Raw genomic sequence first — 22,360 nt, forward strand, 5'->3', positions numbered from 1 at the left:
TGTTTGGGGTCAATCAAGCAAGTATAAATAGCACTTCCTTTGCAAAGTGCCATTTAGGACAAAATAGGAAAATAATTATTGGAGGATTATTCTTGAACATGGCAATGAAATATTTTGCCATATTTGAGGAAGATATGACCCAAACAATTTATGAGAATTATTTGGGAATTTTAGGAGTGACAGAAATATAGGTTGCTTAACAACCTAGGGTTTAAAGGGTTATTCCTTTATCAGAAAAGGAATATTACCAACAAAAGAATTTTGGGTTAGGTCAAGGATGGAAATGAGACGATCTTGAGATGATGATGAGGGTGACAAGCCACTAGAAAACCTAGGAAGACATGATCTTCCCAAGTTTCAGGCCCTCATAGCCATGGAAAAGCAAATCAAAACAGGAAATCCCAGAAAATCAAAGGAATAAAGGGGCAAAAATCCAGGCTGTTACTCCCCTACCCTTGCTGGATCTGGATGCTCACGGCGCCCTGACCCCGTTGTTTCGTCGTCCTCGTCTCCGCCGCTCGTCTTCACGTTGCCTCGTCGTTCTGGGCCTCCTCCCCGATGAGCTCCACCGAGCCACGCCGCCCCATCTTCCCGTCATCGCCGGTGAGGCTAGCTCCCTTCCTCCCTTTTTCCACTGCCCGCGCTCACCGCTCGACGTCCGCGCGCCCAACGCTCTAGCCCCGCTTCGCTGCCGCTACAGCCTCGGCCCGCTCTCCCGCCTGCTCACTGCCGCTCTACTGCTGGCGCTACTCCTCGCGGCAGCTGCTTGCCGCTACGCCGTCCCACACTCGCCGTCGCCACGATCGAGCTCCGCTCCCGCGATCTTGGACCGTGCCCCTACCGCGCCAATGCGCGCACGGGGACGCACCCTGCGCCGCCTGCACGCGCACTTGCGGGCCCGTCCACTGCTTGGCCTCGCCTCCGGTCAGCGCCCGCCGCGCCAGACCCCGCTTGCCCCCGACCTGGGCCACTCCATGGCCGTGGCTACGCGCTCGCCAGCGTCCTCCCATCACGCTCGCCCCACCGCTGCTGGTCGCCCCGTCTCCCCTCGGCCGTGCCCACCTCCGCCTGGCTGCGCCGGGTCCTCCTGACCGTGCCACCCTCACCCGCTATCCGTCCTGCCCCGCAGCCTCTCGCCGCCCCTACCACAGCTCCGCTTGGCGGCCACGTCCCGAGCCCCCTGCCCGCGCCTACGCGCCCCGCCCGTTGCCGCTGTTCGCCACCACCGCCGCGTAGCTCGCCACTCCGCCGTCCTGACCCCGCCTCGCGCGCTCGGCCTCCGGGGCCTGAGCCTCCCCTGGTGCTGTGCGTGGTTCGGCCTCCACGGGCGCCCACGCCCCAGCGCCTGTAGCCCGCTAAGGCCATATGGTCTTTGACAGCTGGGCTCCGCCACCCTCGGCCACTTACAGGTGGGGCTAGCCCCTGTTTTAAAAAAAATGTAAGAAATAGTAATAAAATATTAATATTAATTAATTAATTAAATTAATTGAAATTAGTTTGATTAAACTAATTATGTAGTTAGCCTAATGAAACAACTAATTAGCTAATGTGTGTATGATAGGGGCCCCACCCCCTGTTGACTTGTTAACATTGACTAATCAACTAACTGGTCATCAGGGACCCCCTGGACCCACATGTCATCCTTTGTGTACATTGTTGTGTACACAGAGCTGGGTGCAACTAGCATTTTAGTCATTTTTTCGAGTTAAATTAAATTACAAAATATTAATAAAACTTTGAAAAGTAATAGAAAATAAACCATAACTCGGATGAAAATGTTTTCTACATGAAAGTTGCTCAGAAAAAGATGGAGAATCCAAATACCCTCTTCGTTCATCTATCACGTGCCTCTAACATAGCGAACATGCAACCACCCCCTACGTTTTGTCTGTCCAGAAATGCCTAACACCGAGAAAACATTCCTGGATGTTTCCCCCCTTTGCCGGTATCATGTAGCACCATGTTAGAACACCCTAGATATGCATGTAGTCATGTCATGCATCTGTTTTCTTGTATTTACTATTTCCCCTCTTCTTCTCCGGTAGACTTCGAGATCGCTGCTAATGCCACTATGATCGACTACGTCACCGACGACCCTCTTCCTTTTCAGCTGAGCTTCCAGGCAAGCAAAACCCCCTTGATCATTCCGATACCGCCCATTGCATTCTCTCTTATGCTTGCATTAGATTTTGCTACTGTAATTGATTGCTCCTATTTTGATGCATAGCCTGCTTTTGTAACCTATTCATTGTACCATACCTACTTATCCTAAATAGCTTAGTATAGGTTGGTTAGTGATCCACCAGTAACCTTTCACCTTGTCCCAGTTGCCTTGGCTTGATGATCGATGACTCGCTCAACGTGACCGACGTGCAGAGACCGACACATCACCTCACTCCCCCTTACTTGTACGACTCTGCAGAGGTACTATCGAGTGCCGAGGGTGATACCTCGTTATGCACTCCCAATGATAACTCTGTGTTGGCAAACGTAGCATGCAATTTCCAAACGCAAGATCTATCTAGGAGATGCATAGAAATGAGAGGGGGAGAGTGTGTCCACGTACCCTTGTAGACTGAAAGCGGAAGCGTCTATTAACACGGTTGATGTAGTTGAACTTCTTCTCGTTCCGACCGATCAAACACCGAACGTACGGCACCTCCGAGTTCTGCACACGTTCAGCTCGATGACGTCCCTCAAACTCTTGATCCAGCAAAGGGTCGAGGGAGGGTTCCGTCAGCACAACAGCATGGTGACGGTGATGGTGAAGTGATCCGCGCAGGGCTTCGCCTAAGCACTACAAAGATATGACCAGAGGCGTAAACTGTGGAGGGGAGCGCCGCACACGGCTAACAATTGTTGATGTGTCGTCTAGCGGTGCCTCCCCCCATATATATAGGTTGGAGGGGAGGAGAGGCAGCCAAGGGGGCGCCCCAAGTAGGAGGCATCCTACTTGGGCGCCTCTCAATTCGGCCTCCCTCTTTCCTATTTTCATATTCGGAGTAGGAAGGGAAGAGGGGGAAGGGGGAATCCTATTCCCTTTCCCCTTTCCTTCTTCCCCTTCCCTTCTCCAATTTGGCTAGCACATATGGGGGGGGCGCACCAGTCCCTTTGTGGCTGGCTTGTTTCCCCTGTTGGCCCATAAGGCCCATATCTTTTGTCGGGGGTGCCCGGAACCCCTTCCGGTGACCCGATAAGTACCTTGTGCATCCTGAAACACTTCCGGTGACCGAATACCATCGTCCAATATATCAATCTTTACCTCTCGACCATTTCGAGACTCCTCGTCATGTCCGTGATCTCATCCGGGACTCCGAACAACATTCGGTCACCAAATCACATAACTAATATAATACAAATCGTCTTCGAACGTGAAGCGTGCGGACCCTACGGGTTCGAGAGCTATGTATAGATGACCGAGACACCTCTTTGGTCAATAACCAACAGCGGAACCTAGATGCTTATATTGGTTCCTACATATTCTATGAAGACCTTTATCGGTCATACCGCAATGACAACATACGTTATTCCCTTTGTCATCGGTATGTTACTTGCCCGAGATTCGATCGTTGGCATCTTCATACATACTTCAATCTCGTTACCGGCAAGTCTATTTACTCGTTTCGTAATACATCATCTCGCAACTAACTCATTAGTCACATTCCTTGCAAGGCTTATTATGATGTGTATTATCGAGCGGGCCCAGAGATACCTCTTCGATACTCAGAGTGATAAATCCTAATCTCGATCTATGCCAACCCAACAAACACCTTCGGAGATACCTGTAGAGCATCTTTATAATCACCCAGTTACATTGTGATGTTTGATAGCACACAAGGTATTCCTCCGGTATCTGGGAGTTGCATAATCTCATAGTCAAAGGAATATGTATGTCATGAAGAAAGCAATAACAATAAAACTAAACGATCAATATGCTATGCTAACGGATGGGTCTTGTCCATCACATCATTCTCCTAATGATGTGATCCCGTTCATCAAATGAAAACACATGTTTATGGTTAGGAAACTTAACCATCTTTGATTAACGAGCTAGTCTAGTAGAGGCTTACTAGGGACACAATGTTTTGTCTATGTATTCACACATGTATCAAGTTTCTGGTTAATACAATTCTAGCATGAATAATAAACATTTATCATGATATAAGGAAATATAAAATAACAACTTTATTATTGCCTCTAGGGCATATTTCCTTTAGTCTCCCACTTGCAATAGAGTCAATAATCTAGTTCACATTGCCATGTGATTAAACATTAATAGTTCAAATCGTCATGTGATTAACACCCATAGTTCACGTCGCCATGTGAGCAACACCCAAAGGGTTTACTAGAGTCAACAATCTAGTCCACATCACCATGTGATTAACACCCAAAGAGTACTAAGGTGTGATCATGTTTTGCTTGTGAGAGAAGTTTAGTCAACGGGTCTGACACATTCAGATCCGTATGTATTTTTGCAAATTTATATGTCTACAATGCTTTGCATGGAGCTATTCTAGCTAATTGCTCCCATTTTCAATATGTATCCAGATTGAGACTCAGAGTCATCCAGATCGGTGTTAAAGCTTGCATCAACGTAACTCTTTATGATGAATTCTTTATCACCTCCATAACCGAGAAATATTTTCTTAGTCCTCTAAGGATAATTTTGACCACTGCCCAGTGATATACTCCTGGATCACTATTGTACCCCTTTGCCAAATTCATGGCAAGGTACATAATAGGTCTGGTATACAGCATGGCATACTTTATAGAACCTATAGCTGAGGCATAGGGAATGACTTTCATTCTCTCTCTATCTTCTATCGTGGTCAGGTTTTGAGTCTTACTCAACTTCACACCTTGTAACATAGGCAAGAACCCTTTCTTTGACTGATCCATTTTGAACTTCTTCAAAACTTTATCAAGGTATGTGCTTTGTGAAAGTCCAATTAAGCATCTTGATCTATCTCTATAGATCTTGATGCCCAATATATAAGCAGCTTCACTGAGGTCTTTCATTGAAAAACTTCTATTCAAGTATCCTTTTATGCTTTCCAGAAATTCTATATCATTTCCAATCAACAATATGTCATCCACATATAATATTAGAAATGCTACAAAGGTCCCACTCACTTTCTTGTAAATACAGGCTTCTCTAAAAGTCTGTATAAAACCATATGCTTTGACCACCCCATCAAAGCGTATATTCCAACTCCGAGATGCTTGCACCAGTCCATAAATGGATCGCTGGAGCTTGCAAACTTTGTTAGCACCTTTAGGATCGAAAAAAACTTCTGGTTGCATCATATACAACTCTTCTTTAGGAAATCCATTAAGGAATGCAGTTTTGACGTCCATTTTCCAGATTTCATAGTCATAAAATGCGGCAATTGCTAGCATGATTCAGACAGACTTAAGCATCGCTACGGGTGAGAAGGTCTCATCGAAGTCAACTCCTTGAACTTGTCAAATACCTTTTGCAACAAGTCGAGCTTTGTAGACAGTAACATTACCATCAACGTCAGTCTTCTTCTTGAAGATCCATTTATTCTCTATGGCTTGCTGATCATCGGGCAAGTCAACCAAAGTCCATACTTTGTTCTCATACATGGATCCCATCTCAGATTTCATGGCCTCAAGCCATTTTGCGGAATCTGGGCTCATCATTGCTTCCTCATAGTTCGTAGGTTCGTCATGGTCTAATAACATGACTTCCAGAACAGGATTACCACTCTGGTGTGGAACGTGCTCTGGTTGACCTACGAGGTTCGCTAGTAACTTGATCCAAAGTTTCATGATCATTATCATTAACTTCCTCACTAGTTGGTGCAGACATCATGGTAACGGTTTTCTGTGATGAGCTACTTTCCAATTCGATAGAAGGTACAATTACCTCATCAAGTTCTACTTTCCTCCCACTCACTTCTTTCAAGAGAAACTCCTTCTCTAGAAAGGATCCATTCTTAGCAACAAAGATCTTGCCTTCGGATCTGTGATAGAAGGTGTACCCAACAATTTCTTTTGGGTATCCTATGAAGACGCACTTCTCCGATTTGGGTTTGAGGTTATCGGGCTGAAGCTTTTTCACATAAGCATCACAACCCCAAACTTTAAGAAATGACAGCTTAGGTTTCTTGATAAACCATAATTCATATGGTGTCATCTCAACGGAATTAGATAGTGCCCTATTTGACGTGAATGCAGCTGTCTCTAATGCATAACCCCAAAACGATAGTGGTAAATCGGTAAGAGACATCATAGATCACACCATATCTAATAAAGTACAGTTACGATGTTCGGACACACCATTACGCTGTGGTGTTCCAGGTGGCGTGAGTTGTGAAACTATTCCACATTGTTTTAAATGAAGGCCAAACTCATAACTCAAATATTCGCCTCCGCGATTAGATCATAGAAACTTTATTTTCTTATTACGTTGATTCTCTACTTCACTCTGGAATGCTTTGAACTTTTCAAATGTTTCAGACTTGTGTTTCATCAAGTAGATATACCCATATCTGCTCAAATCATCTGTGAAGGTTAGAAAATAACGATACCCTCCATGAGCCTCAACACTCATCGGACCGCATACATCAGTATGTATTATTTCCAATAAGTCAGTGGCTCGCTCCATTGTTCCGAAGAACGGAGTCTTAGTCAGCTTGCCCATGAGGCATTGTTCGCAAGTATCAAATGATTCATAATCAAGTGATTCCAAAAATCCATCTGCATGGAGTTTCTTCACGAGCTTTACACCAATATGACCTAAACGGCAGTGCCACAAGTATGTTGCACTATCATTATTAACTTTGCATCTTTTGGCATCAATATTATGAATATGTGTATCACTATGACCGAGATTCAATAAACCATTCACATTGGGTGTATGACCATAGAAGGTTTATTCATGTAAACAGAACAACAATTATTCTCTAACTTAAATGAATAAACATATTGCAGTAAACATGATCTAATCATATTCATGCTCAACACAAACACCAAATAACATTTATTTAGGCTCAACACTTATCCCAAAGGTAGAGGGAGTGTGCGATGTTGATCTTATCAACCTTGGAATCGCTTCCAACACACATCGTCACCTCGCCCATAACTGTCTCTGTTCATTTTGCAATTCCTGTTTCGAGTTTCTAATCTTAGCAACTGAACCGGTATCAAATACCCTGGGGTTACTATGAACACTAGTAAAGTACACATCAATAACATATATATCAAATATACCTTTGTTCACTTTTCCATCCTTCTTATCCACCAAGTATTTGGGGTAGTTCCACCTCCAGTGACCATTCCCTTTGTAGTAGAAGCACTTAGTTTTAGGCTTAGGTCTAGCTTTGGGTTTCTTCACGTGAGTGGCAAATTGCTTGCCAATATTTCTTGAAGTTCCCTTTCTTTTCCTTGCCCCTTTTCTTGAAACTAGTGGTCTTATTAACCATCAACACTTGATGCTCTTTCTTGATTTCTACCTTCATCGATTTCAGCATCACGAAGAGCTCGGGAATTGTTTTCGTCATCCCTTGCATATTATAGTTCATCATGAAGTTCCAGTAACTTGGTGATAGTGACTAGAGAAATCTGTCAATCACTATCTTATCTGGAAGATTAACTCCCACTTGATTCAAGCGATTGTAGTACTCAAACATTCTGAGCACATGCTCACTGGTTGAGCTATGCTCCCCCATCTTAGCTTGTAGGCAAAGTACTTGTCATAGGTCTCATACCTCTCGACTCAGGCATGAGTCTGAAATACCAATTTCAGCTCTTGGAACATCTTATATGCTCCGTAGCGTTCAAAATGTTTTTGAAGTCCCGGTTCTAATCCGTAAACCATGGAGCACTAAACTATCAAGTAGTCATCATACCAAGCTTGCCAAACGTTCATAACGTCTGCATCTGCTCCCGCAATAGGTCCGTCACCTAGCGGTGCATCAAGGACATAATTCTTCTGTGCAGCAATGAGAATAATCCTCAGATCACGGACCCAATCCGCATCATTGCTACTATCATCTTTCAACTTATGTATCTCTAGGAACATATCAAAAATAAACGGGGAGCTACATCAAAAGCTATTGATCTACAACATAGATATGCAACTAATATCATGACTAAGTTCATGATACATTAAGTTCATTTAATCATATTACTTAAGAACTCCCACTTAGATAGACATCCCTCAAGTCATCTAAATGATACGTGATCCAAATCAACCAAACCATGGCCGATCATCACATGAGATGTAGTAGTCATCAATGGTGAACATCTCTATGTTGATCATATCTACTATATGATTCACATTCGACCTTTCGGTCTCCAGTGTTCCGAGGCCATGTCTGTACATGCTAGGCTCGTCAAGTTTAATCCGAGTATTCCGCATGTGGAAAACTGTCTTGCACCCGTTGTATGTGAACGTAGAGCCTATCACACCCGATCATCACGTAGTGTCTCAGCACGAAGAACTTTCGCAACGGTGCATACTCAGGGAGAACACTTATACCTTGAAATTTTAGTAAGGGATCATCTTATAATGCTACCGCTGTACTAAGCAAAATAAGAAGCATAAAAGATAAACATCACATGCAATCAAAATATGTGACATGATATGGCCATCATCATCTTGTGCCTTTGATCTCAATCTCCAAAGCACCGTCATGATCTCCATCGTCACCGGCTTGACACCTTGATCTCCATCGTAGCGTCGTGGTCGTCTCACCAACTATTGCTTCTACAACTATCGCTAACGCATAGTGATAAAGTAAAGCAATTACATGGCGTTTGCATTTCATACAATAAAGCGACAACCCTAAGGCTCCTGCCAGTTGCCGATAACTTTTACAAAACATGATCATATCATACAATAATGTATATCACATCATGTCTTGACCATATCACATCACAACATTCCCTACAAAAACAAGTTAGACATCCTCTACTTTGTTGTTGCAAGTTTTACGTGGCTGCTACGGGCTTCTAGTAAGAACCGTTCTTACCTACGCATCAAAACCACAATGGTAATTTATCAAGTTTGCTGTTCTAACCTTCAACAACGACCGGCCGCAATCAAATTCGATTCAACTAAAGTTGGAGAAACAGACACCCACCAGCCACCTTTATGCAAAACTAGTTGCATGTCTGTCGATGGAACCGGTCTCATGAACATGGTCATGTAAGGTTGGTCCTGGCCGCTTCATACAACAATACCGCCGAATCAAAATAAGACATTGGTGGTAAGAAGTATGATGATCACAACCCACAACTCTTTGTGTTCTACTTGTGCATATCATCTACGCATAGACCTGGCTCGGATGCCACTGTTGGGAAATGTAGCATGCAATTTCAAAAAATTTCCTACGCCCACGCAAGATCTATCTAGGAGATGCATAGCAACGAGAGGGGGGAGTGTGTCCACTTACCCTCATAGACCGAAAGTGGAAGCGTTTGTTAACGCGGTTGATGTAGTCGAACTTCTTGTTCTGACCGATCAAGCACCGAACATACGACACCTCCGAGTTCTGCACACGTTCAACTCGATGATGTCCCTCGAACTCTTGATCAATGTCGAGGGAGAGTTTCGTCAGCACGATGGCGTGGTGATGGTGATGGTGAAGTGATCCGTGCAGGGATTCCCCTAAGTACTACGAAGATATGACCGAAGGCGTAAACTGTGGAGGGGGGCGCTGCACACGGATAGCAATTGTTGATGTGTCTTCTAGCGGTGCCACCCCCACATATATATAGGTTGGAGGGGAGGAGAGGCAGCCAAGGGGGCTCCCCAAGTAGGAGGAATCCTACTTGGGTGCCTCCCAATTCGGCCGCCCCCCTTTCCTATTCCTATTCGGAGTAGGAAGGGAAGGGGAGGAAGGGGGAATCCTATTCCCCTTTTCCTTTCCTTCTCCCCTTTCCTTCTCCAATTTGGCCAACCCATATTAGCGGGGGGGGGGGGGGGCACCAGCCCCTTTGTGGCTGGTGTGTTTCCCCTCTTGGCCCATAAGGCCCATATCTTTTGCCGAGGGTGCCTGGAAGCCCTTCCCGTGACCCGATAAGTACCCGGTGCATCCCGAAACACTTCCGATGTCCGAATACCATCGTCCAATATATCAATCTTTACCTCTCGACCATTTCAAGACTCCTCTTCATGTCTGTCATCTCATCCGGGACTCCGAACAACATTCGGTCACCAAATCACATAACAGATATAATACAAATCGTCATCGAACGTTAAGCGTGCGGACCCTACGAGTTCAAGAACTATGTAGACATGACTGAGACACTTCTCTAATCAATAACCAACATCGGAACCTGGATGCTCAAATTGGTTCCTACATATTCTACAAAGATCTTTATCGGTCGTACCGCAATGACAACATACGTTATTCCCTTTGTCCTGGTTATGTTACTGGCCCGAGATTCGATCGTCGGTATCTTCATACCTAATTCAATCTCGTTACCGGCAAGTCTCTTTACTCGTTCCATAATACATCATCCCGCAACTAACTCATTAGTCACATTTCTTGCAAGGCTTATTATGATGTGTATTACCAAGAGGGTCCAGAGATACCTCTTCGATACTTGGAGTGACAAATCCTAATCTCAATCTACGCCAACCCAACAAACACCTTCAGAGATACCTATAGAGCATCTTTATAATCACCCAGTTATGTTGTGACATTTGATAGCACATAAGGTATTCCTCCGGTATCTGGGAGTGGCATAATCTCATAGTCAAAGGAATATGTATATGTCATGAAGAAAGCAATAGCAATAAAACTGAACGATCAATATGCTATGCTAACAAATGGGTCTTGTCCATCACATCATTCTCCTAATGATTTGATCTCGTTCATCAAATGACAACACATGTCTATGGTTAGGAAACTTAACCATCTTTGATTAACGAGCTAGTCTAGTAGAGGCTTACTAGGGACATGGTGTTTTGTCTATGTATTCACACATGTATCAAGTTTCTGGTTAATACAATTCTAGCATGAATAATAAACATTTATCATGATATAAGGAAATATAAAATAACAACTTTATTATTGCCTCTAGGGTATATTTCCTTCACTCTGTAGTGTAGTTATTTGGTCGTGGTCATCAAGGGTGATTCCTCCATCACCACCCCCAATACGACTCTGTCGTGCAAACCCTCAAGGGTGGACCGTCGAGGGTGATTCCTCCAAGTTCACCTTGATGATTACATCGAGAGGAATCCATCGAGGGTGATTCCTTGGGGTTTTCTCCCTTGATGTTTTGGACACACAGTTACCCTGACTTTACTCCAGACCTTTGTTAAAGTCGGGCGGGCACAGTGAGCACCAGCGAGAGATACCTGTGAAAGTCGGGCAGGCCCGGAGAGCACCCACGAGATGTTATGATGGCAGCTGGCTATTTAGTGGTATCACCCAGGAGGGGGTGGTAGCTCCGGACTTGTCCCGATAGCCGTCACTTCTTTTAATAATGCACTAACAGGTTTGGGTATTTGTTCTGAGTTGGCCACTGGCCTTTACGCACTAACCACCACGAGGGAACATATATGGGCACTCGGCATTCTAGTATCAGCCGAAGCTTTGTGAGACGTCCAGTTCAGTGTTACCTCTTGAGCACTGCGTTGGTTTTCCCTTGAAGAGGAAAGGGTGATGTAGTAGAGTAGCATAAGTATTTCCCTCAGTTTTTGAGAACCAAGGTATCAATCCAGTAGGAGATCACGCTCGAGTCCCACACACCTACACAAACAAATAAGAACCTCACAACCAACGCGATAAAGGGGTTGTTAATTCCTTCACGGTCACTTACGAGAGTGAGATCTGATAGATATGATAAGATAATATTTTTAGTATTTTTACGTTAAAGAGAAATAAAGATGCAAAGTAAAATAAACGTCAATAGAATTAGCTAAGTGTTGGAAGATTAATATGATGGAAGATAGACCCAGGGGCCATAGGTTTCACTAGTGGCTTCTCTCAAGAGCATATTACGGTGGGTAAACGAATTACTGTCGAGCAATTGATAGAATTGAACATAGTTATGAGAATATCTAGGTATGATCATGTATATAGGCATCACGTCCGTGACAAGTAGACCGAAACGATTCTGCATCTACTACTATTACTCCACACATCGACCGCTATCCACCATGCATCTAGAGCATTAAGTTCATAACAATAGAGTAATGCTTTACGTAAGATGACATGATGAAGAGGGATAAACTCATGCAATATGATATAAACCCCATCTTTTTATCCCCGATGGCAACAATACAATACGTGCCTTGCTGCCCCTGCTGTCACTAGGAAAGGACACCGCAAGATTGAACCCAAAGCTAAGCACTTCTCCCATTGCAAGAAAGATCAATCTAGTAGGCCAAACCAAATTGATAATTCGAAGAGAATTGCAAAGATAAACCAATCATACATAAAAGAAGTCAGAGGAGATTCAAATATTGTTCATAGATAAACTTGATCATACACCCACAATTCATCGGATCTCGACAACCACACCGCAAAAGAAGATTACATCAAATAGATCTCCAAGAAGATCGAGGAGAACTTTGTATTCAGATCCAAAGAGAGAGAAGAAGCCATCTAGCTAATAACTATGTACCCGAAGGTCTGAAGTAAACTACTCACACATCACCGGAGAGGCCATGGAGTTGATGTAGAGGCCCTCCGTGATCAATGCCCTCTCCCGCGGAGCTCCGGAAAAGGCCCCAAGATGGGATCTCTCGGGTACAGAAGGTTGCGGCGATGGAATTAGGTTTTCGTGGTGCTCCTGGATGTTTGGGGGGTACGTGGATATATATAGGAGGAGGAAGTACGTTGGTGGAGCAACAAGGGGCCCACGAGAGTGGAGGGCGCGTCCGCGGGGGGGGGGGGGGGGGGGGGGGGTAGGCGCGCCCCCAGCCTTGTGGCGTCCTTGATTGTTTCTTGACGCCCACTCCAAGTCTCGTGGATCACGTTCGTTGAGAAAATCACGTTCCCGAAGGTTTCATTCCGCTTGGACTCCGTTTGATATTCCTTTTCGGCGAAACTCTAAAATAGGCAAAAAACAACAATTTGGGCTGGGCCTCCAGTTAGTAGATAATATAATAGCATGGAGCAATCAAAAATTATAGATACGTTGGAGACGTATCAAGCATCCCCAAGCTTAATTCCTGCTCGTCCTCGAGTAGGTAAATGATAAAAAAAGAATTTTTGAAGTGGAATGCTTTCTAACATATTTCTCAATGTAATTTTTCTTTATTGTGGCATGAATGGTCAGATCCGAAAGATTCAAGATAAAAGTTTAATATTGACATAAAAATAATACTTCAATTATACTTACTAAGCAATCATGTCTTCTCAAAATAACATGGCCAAAGAAAGTTATCCCTACAAAATCATATAGTCTGGCTATGCTCTATCTTCACCACACAAAATATTTAAATCATACACAACTCCAATGACAAGCCAAGCAATTGTTTCATAGTTTTGATGTTCTCAAACTTTTTCAATCTTCATGCAATACATGAGTGTGAGCCATGGATATAGCACTATATGTGGAATAGAATGGTGGTTGTGGAGAAGACAAAAAAAGGAGAAGATAGTCTCACATCAACTAGGCGGATCAACGGGCTATGGAGATGCCCATTAATAGATATCAATGTAAGTGAGTAGGGATTGCCATGCAACGGATGCACTAGAGCTATAAGTGTATGAAAGCTCAACAAAAGAAACTAAGTGGGTGTGCATCCAACTCGCTTGCTCATGAAGTCCTAGGGCATTTTGAGGAAGCCCATCATTGGAATATACAAGCCAAGTTTTGTAATGAAAAATTCCCACTAGTATATGAAAGTGATATCATAGGAGACTCTCTATCATGAAGATCATGGTGTTACTTTGAAGCACAAGTGTGGAAAAAGGATAGTAGCATTGTCCCTTCTCTCTTTTTCTCTCATTTTTTGGGCCTTCTCCTTTTTTATGGCCTTTCTTTTTTTGTTCCGGAGTCTCATCCCGACTTGTGGGGGAATCATAGTCTCCATCATCCTTTCCTCACTTGGGACAATGCTCTAATAATGATGATCATCACACTTTATTTACTTACAACTCAAGAATTACAACTCGATACTTTAGAACAAAATATGACTCTATGTGAATGCCTCCGATGGTGTACCGGGATGTGCAATGATGCATGAGTGACATGTATGAAGAGTTATGAACGGTGGCTTTGCTACAAATACGATGTCAACTACATGATCACGCAAGAAATTTGATAATGATGAAGCATGTCATAATAACGGAATGGTGGAAAGTTGCATGGCAATATCTCTTGGAATGGCTATGGAAATGCCATAATAGGTAGGTATGGGGGATGTTTTGAGGAAGGTATATGGTGGGTGTATGATACCGGCGAAAAGTGGGCGGTATTAGAGGGGCTAGCAATGGTGGAAGGATGAGAGTGCGTATAATCCATGGACTCAACATTAATCATAAAGAACTCATATACTTGTTGCAAAAATCTACAAGTTATCAAAGCAAAGTATTACGCGTATGCTCCTAGGGGGATAGATTGGTAGGAAAAGACCATCACTCGTCCCCGACCGCCACTCATAAGGTAGACAATCAATAAATAAATCATGCTCCGACTTCATCACATAACGGTTCACCATACGTGCATGCTATGAGAATCATAAACTTTAACACAAGTATTTCTCAAATTCACAACTACTCAACTAGCATGACTCTAATATCACCATCTCCATATCTCAAAACAATTATCAAGTATCAAACTTCTCATAGTATTCAATGCACTTCTATGAAAGTTTTTATATTATTCCTAAAAGAAAATTTCCATAATGTTCTAAAGGACTCTCAAAATAATATAAGTGAAGCATGAGAGATCAATTATTTCTATAAAATAAAACCACCGCCGTGCTCTAAAAGGTATAAGTGAAGCACTAGAACAAAAACTATATGGCTCAAATGATATAAGTGAAGCACATAGAGTATTCTAATAAATTTCAAATCATGCGAGTCTCTCTCAAAAGGTGTGTACAGCAAGGATGATTGTGGTAAACTAAAAATCAAAGACTCAAATCATACAAGACGCTCCAAGCAAAACACATATCATGTGGTGATTAAAAATATTGCTCCAAGTAAAGTTACCGATAGACGAAGACAAAAGAGGGGATGCCTTCCGGGGCATCCCCAAGCTTGGTCTTTTTGGTGTTGTCAGGACCCCGATTCCAAGTCACATCGATCTAGACAGTAACACCTCATATCACTTTGTGGCCTCACGCACGGTATCCCACGGGTGTCGCCTTACCATGGTCCGGGACCGTTTGCGCCTTTTGGCTCACGTATATGATAGTGTCGCTAGCATCCATATGACAGAGAACCCGGGCCGACATGGCTAGTCGTGAACCCAAAGCGGCACAGACCTATGGAGACAGGCATACATGAATCACATCGAGCATGTCAGTCATCAGCGAGTGATTCTGGGCTGTAGCACTGGGCTAACAGGACTCCGGGGAACCCGGGCTGTAGCAGGCTAGGCAGGACTATGGATATCACCGCATGACATTTCCCCGAAGGTACAGACATAGGAACGAAGTGAAACACATGCCGGCCAGTCAAGTGTCCTGAACAGTAGTGCTGGGCTAGCAGGACTCCAGTGAACCGGGCTGTAGCGGACTACTATGGCTCGAGGAACACTAGACTACATTTCCCCATAAGAAAGGCTCCCAAGGATAAACAACTAGATTGTCGGATCCCACTCATACCAAGCATTTCAATCATACACACAATATGCCCGATATGAGTACATACAACATGGCATCACAACAAAACTCTACAACTCAAGTACTTTATTTAAAGGCTCCAGGGAGCCATACATAACAAGTTCATATAGATAGGGGTCACATGACCCGACACTCAAGTCATACAATCAGACAAGCACATGCGGAAGCAACTAGTCTGAGTACAGACTCTAGAAAGAAAGAAGGCTTCTCGAAGTCTGTCTATCTACATAGGGCCCTCCATGGCCAGGATCACCACCTGGGTGGCTAGTCACTCGTCGACGTCAAGGTCTACGCAGAACCCATCGGAGGGGGCGGTGTTGTCGTCTGAAAACAGTAATTAAGCAAACATGAGTACAAGGGTACTCAGCAAGTCTTACATCAGAACCTAATATACATGCTCATTCTCAAGAAGGTGGTGGGGTTATTGCAGCAAGCCAGCTTTGACTCTTGGCTAAGCTATCTTAGGAACTTCACTAGTAAAATAGATTTCGCACACGAGTCCACTACTCACCAACACAATACTCCACCGGGGATCCTCCCTCGTCATCCTACGAGAGGGCCATCCTCGGTACTCACACTTATCTCGAGTCTTTTAGTAGTATCCATTAACTTGTCTATGAACTGTATAGGCAACCAAGTAGTCCTTTACCACAGACGCGGCTATTCGAATAGTTTTATACCCCGCAGGGGTGTACTACATACACGCTTTCACCACTTACCGCCGTTTACACGACATGTACTCGGCAACCTTCAAGCGGAAGCCCAGCGAGGGTGTCGGCCACGGCCTACCTAAACACTTAAGTCTCTAGTCCAGGTTTATCGCCTATTCAGGTTCCATCCACAGGAAGTCTGGCCGAGGTTTCCACTTACGGCCCCGAATGATGTGAACAGGGTTCCCGAGACACCAAATGGGTGAATCGGTACACTGTGCCACGGTGTATCTACCGCAACATAGCCCACCCCTAGGGTCAGCGCTACGCACGGCCGCCAACACATAACCTACAAACACCAGAAACTATTTGCAACTCCTGGACAGAGTACTAGGGTGATTAAGAAGCCGAGAGGGTCCATTGGTTTCGGGCCCAATGTACGGTAGTAACTACATCTTAAATCACACATACAGATCTCAGTTCTTATGGACGGCCTCAATGAAACAACCCACCATGTACTCCTACATGGCCTCTCATCGATACCTTTACCAAAACATGTGCAACACATCCCTCACATTACCGGCATAAGCATTTCACTCTAGCCCATCACCCAGATGAACCAGACGTGACACAACTCTAAGCATAGCAGGCATAGCAAGGTAGGAATCACATACATGGCTCAATCAACTCCTACACATGCTAGTGGGTTTCATCTAGTTACTGTGGCAATGACAGGTCATGCAGAGGATAAGGGTTCAGCTACCGTAGCACACAGCAGTTTGAATCGCGTTGTCTTAATGCAGTAAACAAGAGCAGAAGCGAGAACATGGGTTTGTATCGGAATGATCAATGGGTTGCTTGCCTGATGGAGTGGTAGTGGGATACTGCCCTTCAGTTGGATACTCGTGAATATCCTCGGAGGCAGAACCTACCACGAAGAACACATCGGAACACAATCAACACATGATGATATGCAACAATATGATGCATGCTATGGCATGGCAATATGAATGTGTCTTGGCCTAATGCAAGCTATAATAGAAAGGAATGTGCTTATTTGAACCAAAAGTTCAAATGTTAGTTCATTTAACATAGCCACATTAGTGCATTACCTTATTCTCCTTAAACAGCAAGGTTAACTTTTTTTGTCATGCATGAAACCATTACAGATGGATAGATTGAATTTTTCTGATCATTTTTCATATATAAATCTTTACATTTGGAGCTATGGTTGATTTTCTATGATTTTTAGAAGTTTTGACTATTTTCTGGAATTTCCTGTATAAGAATAATTCCAGTAATTTAATTACTGCGTCAACATTACGTCAGGGTGACGTCAGTGGTCAACGGGGACGTCCAGGTCAAACCTGACTGGTGGGTCCCGCGTGTCAGTAGTTAATTAAACTAATTATTTTTAGTTAAAACTAATTTGATTTAGTTAGCAGAGGGGGGCCACTTGTCATTGACTCAGGGGAGTCAACCTGGGCCCACCCAGTCCACGTCAGCGGTCAAACCCACCGGTCAACGGTTCAAAGCCTGCCGGTGTTTAGCCGCCGGCGAGGCCAGACGCGGTGGAGGGCTGCGGGTTTCGGGCTCCGACAACCAAAACGACGACGGAGAGCTTCTACGCATAGCTGGGAGCGAGCCGCATCGAGTGGTGGTAGTGGGTGGAGCTAGGATGGTCGGAAACATCGCCGGCGACGACCTTGGCGGCCGCCGGAGTTCGGGCGAGGTCGAACCCGAGGCTGCGGGGCACGGCGAGGCGCGTGGAATGGTGCTACGGGCTCCTGGTGCTGCGCTGAGCACAGTGATGAGCTTGGCTTCGAGCCACTGTGGCTCTAGCCACGACGGCGCCATGGCCGGCAGCGGGGAGCTTTCGGGTGCGGTGGAAGTGGCGACTACAGCGGCCAAACGAGCACGGGAGCTAGGGGAAGAGGAAGAGGAGCTCACAGTGGGATTGGAGAGGGGTCAGCGAGCTCGGGGCGATCCTGGCGGTGGCGAATCGACCGGAGACAGCTCGGGAGCCCGAGGTTGAAGACGAGGGCGAAGACGGTGTTCGGCGGCGTTTGGAGTCGCGTGGGTCAGCGGAGAGGTCCAGGGCGACGAGGCGGAGCTATTGGGATTGTGCAGCCAGGCAGATTCAATTGACTCATTCGTCTGAGGATGTAATTGTCTTTGCCGCTCGTGATGATACCATTCGTCTGTTTTCTCTCAATGAGAAGGGTGAATTGGATGCCATCTCTCAAATTCCAGTCGTTTGCGAATATCAAGACGTCTTTCCAGAAGAGCTCCCAGGAATGCCTCCGCACCGGCCAGTTGAATTCGTTATTGATCTTGAGCCTAGCACGGAACCTGTGTGCAAGAGTCCTTACAAGCTCGGACCTGAAGAGTTGAAGGAGCTGAAGAAGCAACTCGATGAGCAAGAAAGAATGGGTCTCATTCGGCCTAGTTCTTCTCCGTGGGGTTGTGGTGTTCTTTTTGTGAAGAAGAAGGATGGAACAGACCGACTTTGTGTTGATTACCGTCTAGTGAACAAGAAGACCATCAAAAACAAATACCCACTTCCCAACATCAATGAGCTGTTCGAACAACTCAAAGGTGCTCAAGTATTCTCCAAGGTTGATCTCCGTATGGGTTATCACCAAATTCGCATTCATGAAGAAGATATTCCCAAGACAGCATTCAGAACAAGCTTTGGTTCATATGAATACACTGTCATGTCTTTTGGCCTCGCCAACGCTCCTCCGACGTTCTCTCGCATGATGAACTTCATCTTCAACGCCTACACCAATGACTTCGTTTTGGTCTATCTCGACGACATTCTGGTTTTCTTGAAGAACAAGGAAGATCATGCCAAGCACTTGCGTTTGGTTCTTGATAAGCTCAGAGAACATCAGTTCTAAGCCAAGTTCTCCAAGTGTGAATTTTGGCTTGATGAGGTTCTTTATCTTGGTCATATCATCTCTGCCAAGGGCATTGCCGTGAATCCTGAGAAGGTGTCTGCAATTGTGAATTGGGAACCTCCTCAGAACGTGAAGCAACTCCGCAGTTTTCTCGGTCTCGCAAGCTATTGCCGAAGATTCGTTGAAAAATTTTCTAAGATCGCGAAGCCTCTCTCTAATCTTCTCCAGAAGCACGTCAAGTACGTTTGGTCTCCGGAGTGTGACATTGCTTTCAACACTTTGAAAGAGAAGTTTATCACTGCTCCAGTTCTGACTCCGCCTGATGAATCCAAGCCGTACGAGGTCTTTTGTGATGCCTCTCTCCAAGGTCTTGGCGCAGTATTGATGCAAGAGAAGAAAGTTGTTGCTTATACATCTCGCCAGTTGAAGCCTAATGAGAAGAACTACCCCACTCATGATCTTGAGTTGGCGGCAGTTGTGCATGCTCTTTTGACTTAGAGACATCTTCTATTGGGAAGAAAAGTGGACATTTTCACTGATCACAAGAGTCTCAAGTACATCTTCACTCAGCCTAATCTCAACCTCAGGCAAACTCGATGGGTCGAAATGATTCAAGAGTATAATCCGAGTATTGAGTACACTCCAGGCAAGGCTAATGTGATTGCGGACGCTTTGAGCAGGAAGGCTTACTGCAACAGTCTGATTCTCAAGCCTTATCAACCCGAGCTTTGTGAAGCTTTCCGCAAACTTAATCTGCAAGTTGTTCCTCAAGGTTTCCTTGCCAACCTTCAAGTCTCTCCTACCTTAGAAGACCAGATTCGCCAAGCTCAGCTTCTTGATGCTATGGTTAAAAAGGTGAAGATTGGGATTGCCAAGAGTCAGTCCAAGTACAAGTGCTACCGCCTTGATGACAAGGACACTCTCTTCTTTGAGGATCGAATTGTTGTACCCAAAGGTGAACTTCGTAAAGTGATCACGAACGAGGCTCACAATTCTCTCCTCTCCATCCACCCTGGGAGCACGAAGATGTATCAGGACCTTAAGCAAGTTTATTGGTGGACTCGAATGAAGCACGAGATCGCTCAATTCGTGAATGAATGTGATGTCTGCAGAAGAGTGAAGGCAGAACACCAAAGGCCAGCAGGTCTCCCCCAACCTCTTGCCATTCCAGAATGGAAGTTCGACCACATCGAAATGGACTTCGTGACTGGGTTTCCAAAGTCCAAGCGTGGCAATGATGCTATATTCGTTGTCATCGACAAACTCACCAAAGTGGCTCACTTTCTGCCTATCAAAGAGTCGATCACTGCAGCTCAATTGGCGGAACTCTATACCTCTCGCATTGTCTCTCTGCACGGTATTCCTCAAGTGATCTCGTCAGACCATGGCAGCATCTTTACCTCCAAGTTTTGGGATTCTTTTCAGAAGGCCATGGGCACCAACATCCTCTTCAGCACAGCTTTCCATCCTCAAACAAGCGGTCAAGTCGAGCGTGTCAACCAGATTCTTGAATATATGCTCAGGGCTTGTGTGATCTCCTTCGGCATGAAGTGGGAGGATTGTCTTCCTTATGCTGAATTCTCCTACAACAACAGTTTTCAAGCAAGTTCGGGAAACGCCCCTTTTGAAATTCTGTATGGCAGGAAGTGCCGTACCCCTCTCAACTGGTCTGAAACTGGTGAACGTCAGCTTTTGGGTAATGACTTAATCACAGAAGCAGAAGAGATGTGCACAGTCATTCGTGATAACCTCAAAGCAGCCCAATCCCGTCAGAAGAGCTACTATGATAGTAAGCACCGTGATTTGGCTTTCGAGATCAGAGATCATGTTTACCTCCGTGTCTCTCCTATGAAAGGTACTCGTCGCTTCGGTATCAAAGGGAAGCTTGCCCCCAGATACGTGGGACCTTTCAAGATTGTCAGCAAGAGAGGCGACCTCGCCTATCAACTCGAGCTTCCTTCAAACTTTGCAAATGTTCATGACGTGTTCCATGTCTCTCAGCTTCGAAAGTGCTTCAAGACTCCTGACCGCACCGTCGACTTCGAGGACATTGAGCTCCAAGAAGATCTCTCTTATCGTGAGCACCCAGTTGCTATTCTTGAAGAGACGGAACGCAAGACTCGCAACAAGTCAATCAAATTTCTCAAAGTCAAGTGGTCACACCATTCCGACCGTGAAGCTACCTGGGAATGCGAGGATCACCTCCGTTCTGAGTACTCGGCGTTCTTTCAGTCCTAGATCTCGGGACGAGATCCTTTCGTAGTGGTGGAGTGTTGTAACACCCCAGATGTAACTTCCCCAATTTGTACTCCAACTCTTGCTGTTTCCGGCGTTAAGTTATATTTATTTCCTCGGGTTCGGGTTTTTGTCTCCGTGTGTTGTTGTCGTTGTCATGCATCTCATATCATGTCATCATGTGCATTGCATTTGCATACGTGTTCGTCTCATGCATTCGAGCATTTTCTCTGTTGTCCGTTTTGCATTCCGGCGCTTCGTTCTCCTCCGGTGGCCATTTCTAGCTTTTTTCGTGTGTGGGGATTAAACATTTCCCGATTGTACCGAGACTTGCCAAGCGGCCTTGGTTTACTACCGGTAGACCACCTATCATGTTTCGTACCATTTGGACTTCGTTTGATACTCCAACGGTTAACCGAGGGACCGAAAAGGCCTCGTGTGTGTTGCAGCCCAACACCCCTCCAATTTGGCCCAAAAGTCACCAAACTCTGCTCCATGTCCTAGAGTGTTCGATCACGATCGCGTGGCCGAAAACCGCACCTCATTTGGACTCTCCTAGCTCCCCATATGCCTATATATACACCCCCCCCAAAAATTCGCGGATCCCCCTCCTCAAACCCTAAAAAAATCCCTCTCCGCCGCCGCCGGACAACGTCCGCGCCGAGCCGGACGTGTCCGGATCCGCCGCCGCCTACCGCCGCCCGCCACATGGCGCTCGCCTGTCCCCGCCGCCGCCGCGGCCCGGGAGCCCGAGGCCGGCCCCCGCGGCCCGCATCGCCGCCTGC

General features: G+C 45.3%; 1 long non-coding RNA gene across 1 annotated transcript in view; it reads right to left on the reverse strand.

The window, feature by feature from the left end:
- LOC147985849 (uncharacterized) overlaps window positions 1–22,360 on the reverse strand; it is a 73,411-nt gene that overhangs the window by 36,911 nt on the left and 14,140 nt on the right. The window lies entirely within an intron of this gene.

The sequence above is a fragment of the Triticum urartu genome, chromosome 2A (assembly GCF_056163025.1).
Source record: "Triticum urartu cultivar PI428250 chromosome 2A, HENAU_Tu73, whole genome shotgun sequence".
NCBI classification, from domain to species: Eukaryota; Viridiplantae; Streptophyta; class Magnoliopsida; order Poales; family Poaceae; genus Triticum; species Triticum urartu.